The 19,785-nt window shown below is 38.5% G+C and overlaps 1 protein-coding gene across 3 annotated transcripts in view; it reads left to right on the top strand.

Moving 5' to 3' along the window:
- The window catches only part of LOC114160758 (plexin-B2-like), a 125,221-nt gene that overhangs the window by 27,528 nt on the left and 77,908 nt on the right, over positions 1-19,785 (top strand). For all 3 annotated transcript variants that reach the window (XM_028043520.1, XM_028043518.1, XM_028043519.1), the window contains exon 2: positions 7,594-7,637. The gene's annotated coding sequence lies outside the window, so the exon portion shown is untranslated. The remainder of the gene's footprint in view (positions 1-7,593; positions 7,638-19,785) is intronic.

The following is a 19,785-nucleotide window of genomic DNA, read 5'->3' as shown; positions in this document are numbered from 1 at the left end:
TGTGCAATTCATTAAATCAATACATTTTTAATGAAATAAAACTCTTTAGTGAAGGAAAAGGTTTGACATTTGAGTTATGAAGGTAGGATGAGTAATATGACATAAAGCCATCCACATAATAGAGAAGTCAAACCTTGATCTCATTTCTGACCCAATAACTAAAAATCTCAGGAAGCTTTTGATTAGAGATGCACATGATTTATTGTGACTTTTTGGACCAAAACTGCATTTTTCTGCAGAAATCTGAACTTCTCCATGCAGGAATGAGTCCCTTCTTTTCTTGATTTGGTCGACTTTTACGATTATGGAGGAAAAATGTTGTTTTGCATGACTGCTAATTGATCACAGCAGCTGCAAAAGTTGGAAGTTTAAAGAGTTTCTCACAGTTTACACCATTTTTTTAAAGAAAGTGGCTCTGCAGTAAAGAAAAATCAGCAGGGAAATCTGATAACTTCTTGTTGTTTCAGGTTTTTAAATGAGATGGAAACCCAGATATTCCAGGTTTGGTTTAATCTTACATGTAAAAAAAAATAAAACACTGAAAGATTTTTGTCTATGAAATGAATAAATAAATAAAATTTTTTATTTTTTTCTGCAGATTTTGATTTTAATCTTTATTCATATTTAATTATTTACATCTTTAGTATTTTTATTTCGCAGCAGAAATCTTTCCAGTCAGTTGAAACTCAGGGCTAAAGATGGTTGTTTTTATTTCTGAATTTATCCTCTAATTCAGAATATATCAGAAGAGATTATTGCTTTAAGACTAAAAAGTCTTATTGTTATTCTTGATTTTCTTGTTTAATGAATTGAAGTGACTGAGAAAAACCTGCAAATTTAGTTTGTGTTGCTAGTTTTAAACATAAATAAATATTCTAACCATGGATATTAGCATTAGCTGTAATGCTAAGATGGTTTCCATTGTTTGTATTAATGGATATTATGGTCTATAAATATGAGTTTTTAAGAGGAAGTTTGAAGTATTTGGATATTTTAGTGATTTGTGGTTGACTGTGGTTCCAAACCCTATGAATATTTAGGGTTTTCTGTATATTTACATTCTGCTTGGTTGAAATCAGCAGTTTTTCTGACGGTGAAGCAGTGAATCTTTTCTCTCTGAGCTCTCAAACTGTTTTTCTTCTAAAAGGTAATTTAGCACTCATGGTCACAGAGAGCAAAAGCTACATTTAAAGTTGTGTTTTTATCCATCATGTCAGATGAATGGTTTTTCTTATTTTCTCAGCTGTGTAATTAGAGGTTATTTCTGTGGGAGATTGTTTGTATCTGCTCTTCTATAAACTAATATTTTTCTGGATTGTTTCTATTCTGTCCAGCTGCAAGAAAATTGATTTTGCTTTAAATTCTAATCAATGGAAATGTGCTTCCTATTGTAAATTATTTATGAGTAGAAACTGAATCAAATTGAAACTGTGCTCTAGGAGATTTTCCTCCTGACGATTAAAATGAGTTTGTTGTTGACTTGAGTTGGATGATGGTCTGTTTTAGTGAGGCTGGGACAACAAAACCTGCAATTTAAAGTCCTAATAACCCACAGCTATGATTGGTTTGAAACTACCGCTACAATTTATGCCACTACTGGATACATAGAGTAGTATTTTATATAACCTCTCAGTCTGTATGTGCAACAACATATCTGAAGCATTACTGGATACATTTTTACAGTGATACTGTCTTGGAGAATTGTGTGCATCTGACTTGAAAATATTTTTCATTTTTGTAGCTTTTTAGATTTCATTTTTGTAAATATAGATTGTTTTCTAAAGCAACTTTCCAGCTAATACGCATTAAATGATATTTATCTCAACAGTTACCATTATTAGCACGTTATCATGTTGGTGTTTATTAAAAAACCTTTAGATTTCCGTTGCAAAAGTTGTTAAATTTTTATAATTGCATTGCTTAGTGGTGAAGCAAGTTGCTTCTTTTCCCAAGTTTTCCTTCTTGTGTTACCAAGTTTCTCTCCAACTTCAGCAGGTGGTATTTTCTTTTAAATGATCGCACTGTCTAACAGAAAAATCATTGGTGTTTGGGAAAGCAAAACTTTGAGATGAAACTAGAGATGAGACCAAAAGGAAATAAGAAAACTGTCTATATATCGCCACTGATAATGTTATTGCAATATCTATAAATGTTAGCATCGGACAGGGCTTCAATATTACTGGTAAATATTAGCATCATCGCAATATTTACTAAAGTTATTGTCGTCACAATATGTATCGTTATCGACATCGCAATACTTCCCAACATTATTTTCATCACAATATTTACCAGTCATCGCAATACTTAGTAATATTGTCATCATTGCAATATTTACTGTTATGGTCATTGAAAAATTTACCAATATTATTGGGTTTCTAACATCCAGCAGGTCTAATTGGTGCTTATTGTCTAATCTAAATGAAGACTCTCCGTCTTGATTCTGGTGATTTCGACTCTGAAATCCACATTAATAACAATTAAATCCCAATTTTTCTGGTCAGTTTTGTCTTCTCCCTCAGCCGTTCCAACCTTTCAGCCCTGCAGAAAATCGATGCTGGCTACTGGAAAGTTCTCCACTTGGATAATTACATCTGTTTACTGGCCATTCGCTCTCCTCCTCCAGTAGATGTGAACATGAACCCTGACGCCTCTTAAGCTGATAAAGTGTAAAGCTCTGTATCATATTTCCACATCTTGGCACCATGAGCCTTCCAATCCTTCTCACCTGTCAAAGTCCTTTTCAGCTGATAATGGTGGAAAAGTTCAGATTGTCTGTGATGCACCTGATATATAAAAATAATTTGTTCCATTAAATTTCTTGCATTCCTCTGAGCATTGATTTTGCTGATTTAACACTGGATGTTCTCCTGTCTTCCGGCGAAACTCTGAGTCCTGATACCATCTGGCATCCATGTTGCATACCATCCATCTTTTTTCCTCTGGATTTTCCAGCTTTTCCCACTCAGCTATCTGAAGCATCATAATAAAGAATAGCGTTCAGGGACGCGTCCTGGCGCTGCAATATATCATTGTCGCATTTAAAGTTTTTTCTTCCCTCCCATTCTCATGCTGTTCAGAGCTGTAAGAGTTCTCTCAGTGCAGATGAAAAGTGAGAAAGAGCGTAGCCTTGAGTCGCAGAATGTGAATCCACAGCAGAATTTTATCATTATGCGCTGCATGTATTTCCATAATGAAACTGCTGGGAAGAAAGAAATGATATTGATACCAGAAAGAAGTGCTTGGCTTTAGTCTTTGTGCAGGTAGTCTTCAAAGGCCCGCCGTAAAACCTCTGGATTTTAATCGGATGCTGTGCAGACGCCTCGTTGTAATTATGTCCCAACAAATTCCTGCCTGCAGAGACACGTGGGTGGAGGGTGGTCGTGTTTGTGTCCAGCTGGTGTCTCCTCAGGGCAGCTTTATAAGCCGTGTTTTATCACATGTGGGCCAAAGGTATGATATTTACACAGATGTCTGTTTGTGTGTGTTTGCTGCTTATCTTTTCCACACTCTTCACGCAGAGTTACTTTGGTCTCAGTTGGGTGTGAAAGGAAATCTCTTGTCTGCAAAGCTTCCACTACAGGCACAGACCTGTGCAAGTGTGTAAATGAAGCTTTTTCTATGCCACAGTGGATTAACCACTCGGTCTGATCTGCAGCTCTGAGGCTGAGCGAGAAACCACCAGTGGAAAATAATGGGAAGTTTCCTACCAAACAACAACAATTAATGCAGTTCTGGCTGCTTTAATAGTCAATTTGAAAGCAATTTTCTTTAATCTGATCATCGTCTACTGAAAATTGGAGCAGAGTTTTTATAGCAGATCTGGTTTGATCTAGATTATTTCATCAGTTATCTCAAACACAATGTTTATGGTATGTTTTCACAAAATAATATGCAGTAAAAACATTCAACTGCGACTTTTAGTAATTGATTATTTCAACCGATTAATCACAGTTAATCGGATTAATCATTTCAGCCAAGTAAAATATAATTATAGCAGAATACTACAGCTGAAAAACATTCAAATGCATCAGGAAATTGATACATTTTTGATCTTAACTTTGCCTGATTGTTGGTGATCATCTATCAAAAACAAGATTTATTTTTATTCCACCACAAACCACAGCTGATTCATTTCGTTTGCATGTAAACGGCTAATCGATGAAACAGCGTATTCATCATGTTTCACTGCATTAGATGTAAAAATGTCATATTTGTTATGTCTAAAACACTCAAAAGCTTTGCAATCTTTTGTTTTTCTGTAAAAAACCTAAAGTTTTGTCCTTTAGGTTTATTCCTCCAGATTGCCAACTTTCTTTTCTGTATAAATCTAAGCTGAAAAACATGTTGACGTTTTAGACGAGGTTTTTTCTTAGATTTACCTTTTTGAGCCTTCAGGGACGAGAGGAAGGCTTTTGCATCCAAATGAAAGGGCTCAGTTTCCCACAGTGCTCTCAGAAAGCTGCAGACAATTCTGTTTTTTATGCCGCTTTAAAGAAAAGCCAGTTCTCATTCTTTTGCTGCAGGCCTGATTAAAATATTCAGGTTCACCAAGAATCATGAAACAGTGCAGGCCTGCGGCTGCCTGACCAGATACTTAATCAGAAGAATCAGCATGCTGGGAGTTTTCAGAGGATGATCTAAGCTTCCAAAGTAGAAGTGGGTGGTTTGGTTTGCAGAAACTATTTATATATTCAGAAGGTGGCCTCTGGACCCAGCCGCTTTCTGTGTTCAAAGCATGAAGAAGCTTGTTTTCAAACTGGTTCTGCTCTTTGTTCAGCCACGCCAGACGTTACTCAGTTCACTTTTATACTTCAGCGTTTCTCAGCTGTTTTAACTTAAAGAAGTAAAATCGTTTCATGTTAGTTATCCAGCAGCTGCACAGGCCAGGTTGACGTTTCTTACTGTGGGACTTGGTCACGCCTGCAGCAACGGCAGTGAGTCTGGATGGTTGTTTACCTGTACAACAGGTGAGGTAAAGTCAGCTATTTTTAAAAAAACTGATTGAAATGTTTACTAACAATATTAAGTCATATGCACAGTTTAGCTTGTTTTGTGGAGCATAAATCCAAAATAGACTTTTTCAGATTTTTAGGGATTTTTTGTTGGTAGTAAGAAAGTGAATTGGTGTACATCAGTGCTCGCTATAGGATTGGGTATTCATTGTGATGAATTTCTAATTTTGATTCATCGTTCCCACAATATTCCAATTAATGATGTTTAAAACTCCACAAACCGTCCGTATTCTTTCTTTATTCAATCTTTGTTCAATGAGAGTATCTAGAAATATCAGTACATCTGAAAATATGATTAAATACAGTAAAATTGAGCAGTTTAGTGATGCAAGTCATACTTTTGTATGCGACTGGTGTGCTGAAGAAGCACATTACAAACGGAAATGTTTCAGAGCAGTGTGTGTGTTTTGTGATAACCACACCTAAAAAAAGGAGTAATACATAGTTTTTATATCGTGATAAAAGTTTTAAGTCCATATAGCCTACCAATAGTTCACATATACATTGTTCTCATGTGACGTTACATTTAAAGGAACTTTGTAGCTGGCAGCCATCTTGGTAGGCGGTTGCTATGGAGTTGCTATGATAAGAATAAACAAGCCACAAGCTTAGAACTAGCTCTTATCTCCTAACTTATAAACAGTTTAAATACATTACAAATGTTAGTCTGTTACAATATTCAATACTCTACCCACCTCTGTGGCACACTAAGTGAAATATCGGTGCTGAACTAACAAAATTAATGTAGCTAACGAGTTAACGAGGCCGTTAACTAATCTTAGTTGGAGATTGGAGGCAGCTGGTCCACACCGTCTCATACGGTCGATCCCGACAGCAGCCATCTTGTTGAACATTGATCAAGAGTGTCGACGTCTTCTTTTTGTGATCCGCGCTGCACTTGCCTACCAAGATGGCGCAGATCACTTCTGGTTCAGACTTGTGGGAATCATGCAATAGTTTTTGTTTCATCTGGGAATTAAAACCATTTAATATTTTTATTGCTGATGCTAAACTGTTCCTGATTTATCCTCCAGTCGTAATCGACTCTTTCTGCTGCGTACTCTTTTTAATCTCTTGTATTATTTTGAACTGCGCTCTCCATATATAATACATGTAGTGGACCAGTTTTACCCTGAATAACCTGGGGGAGTTCTGTTTTTATTGCATTATTATTTATTTTCTAAAGGCTGCAACGTAAAGTGAACAGCTGATATGAATATTTACTGGCTCTGCCAACAGATTCCTGGTCCAGCCAGACTTGCTGGGTGGCAGCATGACGTGTGCTCCGGTCTTGTTTTATCTTGCAGTGGTTTCCTACCGTTTCATCATCATATTCCCGCTGTGACTTCCTCCTCACCTCGCCTCCTGACTCCTCGCCGCTGGTTAATGAGGCGAAGGCTTCATGTGAGGCGGCTGAGCGGCCGCTCCGCTCCGCTCCGCTCTCAGGCTGCCAGTTCTCAGATAAAGAGAGCGTACACAGCTGATTTATAAGGCTCCTCCACTCCTACTGTGTGAGCATTTTAGTTGATTTAAACAACTTTAACTGTAATAAACTATCGTGACAGGAAATGTGCATCAGCCTGCAAATCACAACCCGGTGTTTACAGTCTTTGTTTGCTTTCCGGGCGTTTCTCTGTGTTTTCTCTGCAGCTTTTCAGGTTTATATGTTTACCTCCCTCCCATGTCTAACACAGCCTTCCTCCTTTTCTCTGTGAGCCGAAGTCTTTTGATACCAGCGTAGATATTAACTCCTCCTGTTATTGGATTTTCCATCCAGAAGGCTCCTCCTGGTGTTTCCACAGCGCCTTGCCTCGTCTGTAACTGAACGTAGAGTTCATCTCATTGATGTTAATCCGGTCGGCGGCCATTATTATCTTGGAGGAAATCAATGAACATTGCAGAGCAGCATCAATTTATTACCTGGCTGTTAGCAGTTACAGATTTACAGCAGCTGGGGCCAGTATAAATATGAACATTATGACATGTTGTCATATTAAAGCAACAGATGTTTTAAAGGTATAGCGACTTATTTATCGCCACCAAAACGTTTCCCAGGATGTTCATATCTGCCAGATTCACTCTGAATAAATGTCATAAACACCCATAATTTAAACTGTTGAGGAAAAGGAGCCTTTCAGTTTGGTTTGACACCAGAGCCAGAGGCGACGTCACACTGTGTGAGAGAGAGCAGTTGGTTTTACTTCGCTAAACTGGTTTTCTCCAATATTTAAAAACAAACAAAATAATTAGAAGTTACAATTAAAGCTGCGGTATGTAACTTTTATGAAAAATGTTTTTTACATATTAATTAAAACTTTCACCATGTTACAGTTGGTTATGAGACTGGTAATCTGTGAACAGATCAATTTCCCTGATCCCTGAGCTGTAGGTGAACTTTGAACCCTGGTGTTGATGTGTGATCTTAGATGAAATACACCTACCTGCTACATATTAATGAATAATTACTGATTATTCATTCTGTCCTGAAAACACTTTAAAATCTGGTTGTGATTTGATTAAAGAATATTTTGTGAGGTTGCTGTGAACAGAGAGAATAAAAATGATTTTGTTTTTTGTGCAGGACGGAGAGCTGCTTCATGTCATGAGAGGCTGAAAACTCAACAGGTGAGGAAAACGGTTCTGTCTTTCTACGTCTTTTTTTTCCTCTTTGTCTTTCTCTCTTTTTGTTTTTCTATTTTTCATTGTTTCTCCATCTTTCACTGTCCTGCTCCTTCTCTCTTTCTTTCTTTTTCTCTTTCTCTTTGTTTTTCTCTCTCTCTCTCTGCTGTCTCTATTTTTCGACAAGTCTTTAAAAGTTTATTCTTAACTTTGCCACAGTCTCCAGTTAATGAGTTACACTGGGTTATATTACAGTTCCAGTGTTTTTACCTCTACAATAAATGAAAGGTTTTCTCAAATTATTCTTCCATTGTCAATAAATGGCTGAATGTCTCTAATGAAGCTGCACCCAGAACCACAAACATTTTATAGCCATTAGTGAGATTCTGGTGTATTTTTAGGAGCTGAGTTCATTTAAATTTAATTGTTGTTTGAAGCAGACTCAGATTTTAGGCACCAGGTCAAAGGTTGTTTGTTTGGAATAAAATTGCCAACATTTCATTTGTCTGACTCCAATTTAGATAAAGAAACATTTCCTAAGAGATTTGTACTAAAGAATAAAGGGTGTATGTAAACATTTGAGCCCTTTTGTTTGCAGTCTGGGAAGGTTGGAGGAATTTCCTCATGAAGTTATCTGTCATAAAAACCTGAAGACGTGTTTTATCATCGTTCCACCCTTAAAATAACGACTCAAACTTGGCAAAGAACCAGTTCTAGTGACAGAAGATGGTTCCAGTTTCTTCAGCTGAATCTGTTAAATGGGCCACAGACGACACGGTTTACCCTCACGGTCTGCATGACAGACAGTTATTGATGATGGATTTAAGACATTCAGGACGTTGTTAAAGCTGCTTTCTCTTCTTTAAGAGAAATCTGGTTTCTGCTGTGTTTCCTCCTCAAGTCTGTTATTTTATAGATAAATCGCTGAACTCAAACAAAGACCTCCTGCTTCTCTTTCTCTTGCTAACATCATATAAAAGTTTGGTAAGTCTGAAGTTGCTGTGTCAACATGTCTCTGCAGAGCTGCTGCTCTTATTCCAACAGACTGTTTCTGTGCAAACACATCAGAGCCTCTCTGGCTGGTGTAGAAACGAACCGCAGGAAGATGAGGCTGATAATGGCTCTAAGACAGGAAGTAGTTCTGCTGTAAAGAAAACATTTATTAACCCCAAAGATCTCTGAATATCTGAGTGTTTACCAGACCTGTGTGCAGCAAACAGAATAATTTAGGCTGGAACTTTTCTGTATTTTGCCATGTTTGTTGTCAGAAGGATACGTTTTCCTCTGAAAGGTCAGTATGGATTCATCTTTTGTGTTTCTCAGGAGACTCTGCTACTAAAAGGATTCCCATGTTACCCAAATATCAATTTAATGTTGTAATAACCTCATGCAACAGTACAAAAAATATAAACATTTCTCATTTAAGACAATAAAACACATCTTTCCCTTAATCTATTCAGAAATCCTCCAGTCTCATTTTTAGCTTTGCCCGATTCAAATTTGGTAAAAAAAAAAAAAAGAAATTCTCCTGTTTAGCACCTTTTGCTATCAATTATTACCGTAATCAGTTAATCCAAGAAATAATCAACAGATTTGTCCTACACTGTACTGATGTGAAGTCGAGCGGAAAGAGCTGACATCTTTTTTTTTAATCCAGATGAATCCTGGAGGTAAAAATGATCAAAAGTTCATTAAAGGAATTATGTTATTGCATTTTAGGCATTAAAATATTTGTTTTCTTGTCTAAAAAATGAAATTCTTTATATTTATGTGTTTCTAATATTGTTAGCAATAAGTATAAATGGTTAAATGAAAAATTTGCAATGGGATTATATTTTATCCAATTAATTAATGTAATGAACTACTAAAATAATTGATAATTGCAGCCCCGAACAGGAGAATCTGGAGAAAATCCACAGATCGACCTGGAGAACACAAACTCCACACAGGAATCAGGACCTTCTGTCCATCCTAAAACTGTATAAAGCAGCAAAACGGTTACATTTATCAATAGTCCTGTAAGCAGTTGTTCCTCCGAATCTTCACCAGCACAGACTAAGCTTTTGCATAGTGTTGAATGAGGTTAAGGTCGTAGTTATTACGATGTTAAGTTGATATTTGGGTAACATAGGAATCCTGTTAGCAGTAGAGTCTCCTGAGAAATGGATACTAATAAAACAAAAAAAATGCTGAATTTTGACAGAAGAAACCAAAGAATGACAACAAATGTGACAAAATACAGAAAATTTCCAGCATAATTTATTTTGAAAAATGTTCAGATATTCAAAGATCTGCAGTCTTTTCCTGTCTTGTATCCATTACCAGCCTGTAAACTTCTGGAAGAGTCTTTCTCTCCAGAAAGTTTAAGAAAAAGTTGAATTTTCCTCCACCTTCCGTCTGTTTAAGTTTAAATATTAGTCTGTCGTCTCCCACAGAATCACCTGAAATCTGCAGCAGGTTTTCATGTTTGCGCAGAGACTCGGTTCACTTCGCTGCAGATTTCGCCCTGAGGGAGGGATTTCTGTGGCTGTAGAGAGGAGATTGAACGCCTACGTTTTGTCTTGGTGGAGATGTTGCTTCCTGCGGAGAGGACATTGTTCCCAGTTAGTCGGTGGATCAGGTTTATGTGAGAGGCGCTGTGCTCGTTGGATTAAATATGCTTTACATTTTTTTCACACTGGCTGAATTTGGCTCTTTTTTTAAATCATAAAATAGTGAGTATTTTTCAGCAGCTTTTTCACAATGAGGAGTATTTTATTTTTAGTATTTTTAGAGCAGAATTATGAGAATTAATGCATGTAGAGCATCTCTGATAATGATGTCCTAGGAGACGGTGTCATGGCATCAAACATTTGAGCAGCACAGATCTATTTCAGGGGAAACACTGTGGGGGAAAGAAGGACCTGACTTCCTAAAAAGTAAATGACATGTCCTAAATATTTTAAGCACAACTGCTTCTTCATGACTGTTAAAATTATTTTAAAAAAGCAAACCCAAAGCAAAGTTTCTGTTTTATCTTTGAAGCACAGCTTGGAAAGGCGGCAGCTCTTCCTCTGCTGGTGATTGACCTTGCTTTATTCCTTCAGGTCCTTCCTACCAATTTTTAATGATGTTTTGGTTGGTGAGATCAGACACCATCATCTGGCCATCTGTTTAATACATGAATTAATATTTGCTTCCAACTTTGTCTCTGCTTGTTAAGGAAAAAAAAGTTTTAGAAATCACATCACGCTAATGCAGGACCTGTCTGACAACATGAAGTAGGATCTGAAAAAGCAACACATCAGAAAATTAAGAATGGATGAGAAACAGTCATTCAGATCAACTATTTAATGATAGTTAGTGATACCAGCGGTTCCTCAACCATTACTTTGATTTTGTCCCATTCAATAAAGAAACTCATCACTTAATTTGACATCATGACAGAAAACGGAGCATTTTGCACCGACTGCAACAGGGATGGACATGTTTAGTAGACTGAAATAATCCAGTCATGATTATTTCAGAATTAATATTTTTATATCAGGATATAACTGGATGGAACCAGAGGTTTGACCGGCGTAAAACTTGAGTCGAAGGTTATCCCAACGTTTCTACTGGTAGATTTAGACTAACATCTGCTTCATCTTCATAGTTAATTTTTCTTGTGAAAAAATTATTATTTGAGTTTTCTCTTCATTTAATTGAAGAAAACTACCAGTCTTCCTGCTTTAATTGAATCCAGATATTTTAGTAAAATGTGCAGTTTCAGAGATATACAGCTGGATATTTTCGGCGTAGGCATGATGGGGAATATCCTTAAAATATAAAACAGGACAAAGAAGAAACGGGTAGAAAAGAAACAACCAGGGCCCCAAAATTGATCCCCGTGGAACATGAAAAGTACAGGAATGGGATTTGTACATAGATCTAGTCAAGAAGGTTGATCTATCAGATAAGTGAAGGTGATTTCACACCTAATAGTCTGGTAGAATAAATTGCAACATTTCCAGCTGCTGTGGTTCTCGTTCTCTCTGCTCTGAGTCAAACCAACCAAACCCTTTGAGCAACCTGTTCCCCTCCTGGCCTGTGGGGGCACTGCACCAAGAACCACTGAGGGAAACTACATTAAAACCTCTGAAGACACTGAGCGCAACTTCCTTCTTCACCAATCAACAGCAAAAATGGGAGAGCTGTCAGATTTTAGCGGTTGGATGATTTCTCTTTAGTGCTTGTCTGAAGACCACGAGTCATTTCTACCTCTAGCGCTAGGCTAACACGTTTGTTTCGGTTGGATTTACCCAAAGTGCCCTGGGTTGTAGTCCACTTCCTGCTTTTGGAGTGGTTTCTGGTCCACTTGGCTTTCACATATGCATTCAAACCGAACCAGAACCATTTCAACCAAACCCAGACTGAGGTTTGTTGGCAGAACAGTGGTCGATTTTGGCCAAATTCACGTTCACACCTCCCCAAACGAACCGGACTTCTTAGTCAAACAAACTGGAGTTAGATTAAAGCGGACTGAACAGAGCTGGTGTGAATGCACCCACTGTCAAAATATTGCAGAAGTAAACAAATTTCCATGAGTGAAATCTATATCAAATGTCAAAATTTGCACAGAAGCATAAAGCTAAGACATGCTGGAGGGACTCTGTTCTGGACTTTCCTCCAGAAACTTTTATCTTTGTGATAAGTGAAAAAGATTTTCTGACTTTCTGACAAAACATGTTGAAAGAAAACTCATCTGTAAGACTCACAGATCTTTGTGCTGCTGCGCTCTCCTGTCAGGAGTAAAGGGTTTGTGATCTATTCCTAGACGTCTTTAGAAAGTGGCAGCAGACACTGAAAGGAGAGATGGTTACAGGAGAGAGGTGGGAGCAAGCACATCTGGTTCTACTCAACATGACTGAGATTCCTCAGAGACGGGGGGAGCCGGAGCGAGCGAGCTGGTCTCCTACACCACCGCCTGTCTGTCCCAAAGGACTTCGGATCAGAAACAGAAATCCAAGACGTAGAAAATCTGATGCAACCAAAGGGTGTGGAAACATTTCAGACTCTGGTCTTCAATCACTCCCACTTCAGTCAATACTAAATTTCTTTTCCATGTTTCAAAGTGGAAAATACTTTCATGATCCTTCCAGCTCCTTCCTGGCAAATCTGCAGCTAAACATCAGATTTTTAGGACAATCCAAGAATTCCCAGACAAGACTAAAAACAACCCGGAGACTGAATTTATTAAACCTGCTACTAAAGTTCAAACTGGAGTTGCACCAAATCATCTTAAACAACTGGCCCCTGATGTTTTTTTCCATTCTAGTAAAGGTTTTTGGTCTTTATTATCAGATTTAACCGAGCTCAGAGGTAAACCAGCACCAGCCTTTCACTGGGAAACAATCATCTGCACCAACATCATGATCATTAGTAGTTTGATTTCCTCAAGTTTCCAGCAATTTCCGTGTAAACATCTTATAGTCATCTGGTTAAAAAGGTCAAACCACAAATGATCCATCTAACAAGACAGAAGAAGCATGTTGGGGTCAATGGAAAGTAATGAGCTTAATGACCAAAAGAAATCTCTAAAAATACACCAAAGACGACTGACGTCTGTCTAAACCAGGAGTGACCTGCCTGACCCTTGGACTGGTAGCCAATCAGGGAGGAAGGTGAGAGAAACACAGAGGGGAATCCAAAATACAGAAGACTAAACATCTATCACGGCGCACCAATGTCTGGTGGACATTAGAGACGTCTTTGTATCATTTTTTTTGTTAAAAATACTAATCAAACTCTTGGCATTGCTTCTTCCCGGTTGGCCATGTTTGTTTACCTCAACTCACGTTCAAGATTTTGAAAAATTTCCCATTTGACATGTGAATGTTGGTGAGTGAAATCGGTTCATGTGCGACGAGTTAATCCTGCTGTGCAACTCGACACCACACTGTACAACCAAACCTGTTGTAGTTAAGATTTTCATCGTCATTTCTGTGATTGCAGGTTTTGAAAATTGTCAGATAATTTACCAACCTTGTTGTGTGAACCAAGCAAACAAACATATTTGGGAATTTAATGTTTTTATAATTTATCTTTACTAATTTATTATAAAATGACAGAATCATGGGAGGATAATTTACAGTGTCCCACTGTTCAGGACAGGGTATCTTACCATGACACAGTTTTTTTCCTCATACAAAGGATAAGCAAAACTCTGAAAAACATATGATTATTAGGTAGGTGATGCCATCAGTTTCAAGCATCCTGCATCCCGAAGTGAGATCATTTTCACCAGCGCAGATTGAGTGTTTGCATAGTTTAGCTAGGACATTTGATATGAATACATTAGCAGTGGATAAAACACCTTTAGGTCAATTTACTTAGCATTTTTCACACTAGTCCAGATGGAAATGTTGGACCTTCTGGATGATAAGTGGCTGAGTGATACTAAAGATGACCATAAATATCTAGAAAGAAGATTTATGGACATGGTGACCAGAGAACATTGTGGAATATAGAAAATATGTAACTGTAGAGTTAATGACTTGCTTCTGTCTGATTTGTGGTAATCAGAGAGATTTATTTTTAAGTTCAAAACAGCCTCTCACACCAAGGCCACCTCCACAGAAACTAATCACGCATGCAGAAGGCCTTTAAAAGGAATAATATTCCAAACACATAATCTAATCAGAAAAGAACAGCAACCTCTGAAAGCTGCAGCAGTGGAAATCTTAACTTGTCTCTCTGTGTGCCAGAGAAAATGAAATGCCAAGCCTGGCTAAGGACATAATGAAAAAGCTATTATCAGCATAAGCTTTCATCAGCACAGCATTCAGCCGTGTTGAATACGAACTGATTCTCTCATCTCGTGCCGTTCCAATCTGAACGCTGGGATATAATAAAGGAGGTGAGATAAGAACGAAAGATCACTTTTTTCCAGCTGAAGACGTGCATCAGCACATTTACTGATGAGCCAGAGCTTTCACAAACAGACGCTCTCGCAAAGGCCAAGACAATCAACGCGTCGTCGCTTTAATTCACGAAGCAACTCGATGCATTTGAACATCTAGATTTGCTTCCAGTTTTTCTCTCGCTTCTCATTTTCCTTCCTTTATTTTGCATCTAATTATTGGCATTCTCTTCAAGTCTCCATCTATCAGCCAGGTCCAGAACTTCAATCTGAATTCAGATGTAGCCTCCTCATACAATATTCACAGCTACTCTGAATAATGCATATATTACAATACAATATTCGGACTATTTTCAGGGTGTATTAGGCTCTAATGAAGACGGGCTGATGTCTATGCAGGAGGCATCAATTTGTATAGAAAATGTCAGAAAACCAAACCAAAATGGTTTAGAAACGTTTAAACGTTGTTTTTTAAAACACTTTCTTTTCTGGCCAAGACTCCCGAAGGTTTTAGCCAAGCAGTTACCTTCATTCACAGTTTTGTGAATCCCATTTAGTTGAAACGGTTCTTCTCAGAGTCTCAAACCTTTTGATGCAGATTGATTCAGGTAAATGTTCTGTGCTGCTTATATTAGATCCAGGGGCGCAACTCCATATTTTTGAGGTGGATGCGAACATATCTTCGGCGCCCCCCCATATATCGAATGATGACTGAGGCCTGCTCTTGCTTTGAAATATCAGGTGTGCAGTCCAGTTCCACTGCAAAGTACTTAGAGGACTTGATCTTGGCAGATATTTTACTCAAAACACACTCTGATATTGAATCTAAAAATTCATTCTGAGTGCACCATGTCAGATATCCAGTGGTTTGTTTGGAGGCATCCTTTCTAAGATGCTCTGCTAGTGTTACATCATATCGCGCTATGAGCTCAAGGATTCCCAGAAAATTTCCATTTTTAGGATTTCCTAACTGAGAATTTTTCCCCCTTAGTGGCAAGTTTCTCTCTGCAAGGAAAAGTATGCAGTCGATAACTCTAGTCAACACACTTCTCCAGTGTGCTTTTTCAGCTGCCATGGTTTTCTGCAGTTCACTATCAATAGTTTTACCTAGGCGTAAGCGAGATGCCATTTCTTTCCACGTCAGATAAGCATTTATGTGAGATCTACTGGTTTCATGGTGCTTCCGTGTTTTTGAAAGACATCGCCAGTTATTATACCCCTCCACAAGGCATGTGTCAAGAACTTTAGCTTCACCAAAAAGCTTACATGCAAAACAATAGACTCTGTTAGTATTTTTAGAATACAGTAACCAATCTCGTTCAACTTTCTCTCCATTAGACAGTAAACGAAAACAGTATGCTTTGGAAAAACACCTCTTATTCTTCTCTGATCTTGGATATGGACCATCAGAAACTTTCTGTGGGCCATTTACAACCATGCACTGCCTAAATGTGTCCCCCATTTTGTGTGGTAAAGGCCACTCCTTGTTGGATAACAGTTACTGATTGGACATTACATCTGATCTGACTTATCAGATACATCACAACATCACTGTAGTGGTATTGAATAAGACATTTAAACTCAAGTGTCCCCCTGCCAAAAAGGTTGGTAAAATAGGTCACCAACCTTTTTGAGTTTAAGGGCTTTAGTGACTCTGATGACTAATTTGTCTGATACACGCATGAACTTGAACAACTCATCTTTAATTAAAGAATCCATAATATATATGAGTGAAAAAATGCACCCAGGAGGGCTAAGTGTTGGACCATAGCTGGGCACTGCCGCCACAGCAGCTTTAGCTTTCCTGTGTTAATATTTCCTGAGTTTTATTTCGGTCATTCTTACTTAGTGCGCGGTTATGTGTCTGTGACAGGTTTATGTATCAGATATTCATAGAAATACAAAACAAATCGCGTCCCTTAATGGTTTAATAGGGGAGGCAACTTTTAACAGCCAAATATGGGACGATTCCGTATTAGGCTAGCTGCTAGCTTTAGCTAACTTGATTATTTACAGCCCTCCTGTCCTGCTAATACACTGACGGTACTTACCTACTATCTTTCAACCACATTGAAAGGCTTTTTTTCATCCCGCCAACATCTTTATCCTTCTCCCTTTTACTTTTTCTGTTTTGCGCCCCGGACAGCTTTTTTTTCTGCCGCTCCATTTTGTCAAGTGCACTACGAGTGGTAGTCTAAAATAAAATAAAAAAACGCGCCTGCGTACTCTTAGGGGCGCGTGCACAGCCACCTGTATGGGAAGGGAGAGCGACAGGAAGGGAGGTGAAGGAGCAGAGGGGCGACTAATCAGTGCTGTCCCCTGTTATTGATCATTTCATTCTGTTAATTATAGAAAATGCCAACAAGAAAAAAACATTTTTCGAGACGGGGTTTTGGCGCCCCCTCTAGTGCAGCGCCCCTATGCGTTGCATACCCTGCATACCCACTTTTTGCGCCACTGATTAGATCTGATGTCAGCTTTTGACCTATTGACAATCAGATAGTTGGGCTGATTGTTCTGATTTTAAATTACAGTTTGGTCTACTTTAATTCAACTCCAGTCCGTTAAAGTCTGATTCGTTTGGGGAGGTGTGAATGTGTAATTGGACCCAAAAACATCAAACTCTGGTCCGCCTACAAACCTCGATCCCCTTGCTTGAAGTGAACTCTGGTTCAGTTCGAATTGATGTGAATTACAAGCGGAACGGAGACTGTTCCAAAAGCATGAAGTGAACTACAACGCAGGGCATTCTGGGTAAATACAACTAAAACAAACGCATTAGCCTAGCGCTAGCAGGAGAAATGGCTCCTGGTCTTTAGCCAAAGACTAAAGAGAAATCCTCCAACCGCTAAAATCTGACGCCTCCATTTTGAAGAAGGAAGTTGCTCTCAGTGTCTCCAGAGGTTTTTGTGTCGTTTCTTTCAGTGGTTCTTGGTGCAGCGCCCCCTCAGGTCAGGAGGGGAACAGGTTGGTTTGACTCCGATACCAACCACAGATAACCACAGCAGCTGGAAACAGAACAATCGAACCAAGTGTACTGGACTTGGTTCGAACAGTCGCTACTGGAGTTGAATTTTGACAGAGGCCACGCCCCTCTCTGCCTCTGACCTATGAACTTCTGGTACTTCTAGGGACTCCAGATAGGTTGCAGTAACGGCATACGACTGGAAGATGACAAGTTCCTGGTAGCTTAATGCTTGATTCTCCTCAACTACTTGGAAGATAGTTTGTAACTTTTTTCCCAACAAGTTTCTTGCGACTCTTTTTACAACAAATTGTTTGGTTCTGTGATCAATCCCCTTTGAGACATTTGTTGTTTTTTTTAATTACTTTTCAGTGATGGTTAATTCTCTTTTTGATCTATTTTGCCTAAAATGGACCACTTTGTACCTTAGATTTCTCTGGAATTGTTTTTCCTTTTTTATGTGTCTAACTTTAGCTCTCCAAATATACCACCATAAATGCTCAGATGCTTCCACTGGCACAAATCTGTTTAGTTTCCACATCACTTCAGGCCCGGGTCGCCTCCACGGCCGGTTCAGAACATGCCAATAGAGCCAGATTCAATATTCTCAGTCGGAGGGTTAAACAAACAGCTGCAGCTCCGTTTGATTTTATCTCCTCTTTGTCATTTCCAACCTTCCACCTTCTCATTCCATCCTCTCCATTGGCCTTCATGGGGAATTTTATTGGTTTTACTGGAACCAAAAACTCTCTGCAAATTCAAAACCTTCAGAATTAAATAATATTACAAATATAGATACTTACTTCTATCTCTGAATTGTCAGATAATTTACCAATCTCGTTGTGACACAAACAAACATGTTTGGGAATTTAAAGTTTTTATAAGTTATCTTTAGGAATGTATTATAAAATGACAGAATCACAGGTGGATTATTTACAGTGTCCCACTGCTTCAGGACAGAGTATCTTACTTTAGCCAAGATGTTGGTTTTTTCCTCACACAGTGTTAAGAAAAACGTGAGATTTTCCTCCGATCAGCTCGTCTCTTTCTGCTTTGTGTCAGTATTTCAGTGAAAAGTTGATCATTTCCCCTCCTGATGACTCTTCCGGTGAAGCAGACCCAGAGCAGAACCCCAGAGGGTTCTGACCCGCATTCCTTCGGCCTCATAAACAACCTGATTAGCTGCGTCTGTCCTGTGATCCGGCGACACGGAGCGCCGGCGGTCGGCTCTGCCAGCAGAGGACGAGACCAAATGCTGTTTGGTGTTTGGGAAACGGGTCGGGAGGAAGTTGGTTTTTCCAACTTGTGCTTATTTTTTGTGATGTTTTGCTGCCGAGATTGAGCCGCAGGACAGTGTGGGAATTTAGTATTTCTGCATGCCTGAAATCCAGAGGGAATCCAGCTTCCTGCTCTAATTGTTAAAACTCCCACACAAACAAGCCTCTGCACACGCTCACATTCACTTAATCATTCACACATTTTTCAGTGTTTTGCTTAAGGGGAACTTATGCAGATGATTGTAGAGTTTCCACAGAACAACACTGCAAAAACACAATCATACCAATTATTTTATTTAAATTTTAATAAATTGTAATTTAAATTTGTTACAAATTCTTTGAGAAAAAATCCCAAAATGAAATTGTGATTCTAGATATCTTGGTACAGTTGAATTTAGATAAAACTAACTCACAAGTACATTTTCAGCAATATATATAAGAGCTTGTTTTAAGCAAATTATTTCTTGATATTGATGAAAAAGTAGTAGTTCTACAGACAGATGATTTAAAGTATAACGAGGAGAAATTGTCTTGTAAGTAAATTTATCTGCTGATAAATGTCAACATTTAGAAATTGTTTACTGAAAACAAGCTCCTCTATTTTGCTGAAAGGTTACTTAGTAAGTTAGTTTTGAGTTATTTCAGATGTAATAAGATATTTACACTAGAAATGAGACTAAAACTACTTGGTAAGATTTTGTATTTTTGCAGTGAAGCGCTGTTTTTCTGCAGCGTTGTTTGTGTTTTCAGAAGCAGGTACTCAGCTCTGCCGCTGCTTCCTGAGCGAACTGCAGCACACTCTGGGTGTTGATGCTGCAGCCGCTGTTTGGATTGTCTTTCTTGGCACATGCCTCCTGACCCGTGGTGTGTGTGTTTGTGTGTGAAACAGAGGGTGTGTGTTTTCCTGGCATCGGGGTCAGACGGCGAGCAGATCTGGACCTGCTGAGCAAGTCTGTCCTCCGTCTGCCTGAAAACTGCTGTTCACTCCTTCAACGTTACGCTTTGAAAGTCATTTTACTCCAAACTATGTAC

Source organism: Xiphophorus couchianus, chromosome 17 (genome assembly GCF_001444195.1).
Source record: "Xiphophorus couchianus chromosome 17, X_couchianus-1.0, whole genome shotgun sequence".
Lineage (NCBI taxonomy): Eukaryota > Metazoa > Chordata > Actinopteri > Cyprinodontiformes > Poeciliidae > Xiphophorus > Xiphophorus couchianus.
Note: the sequence above shows the minus strand (reverse complement) of the source record. Positions and strands in the feature narration are given on the sequence as shown.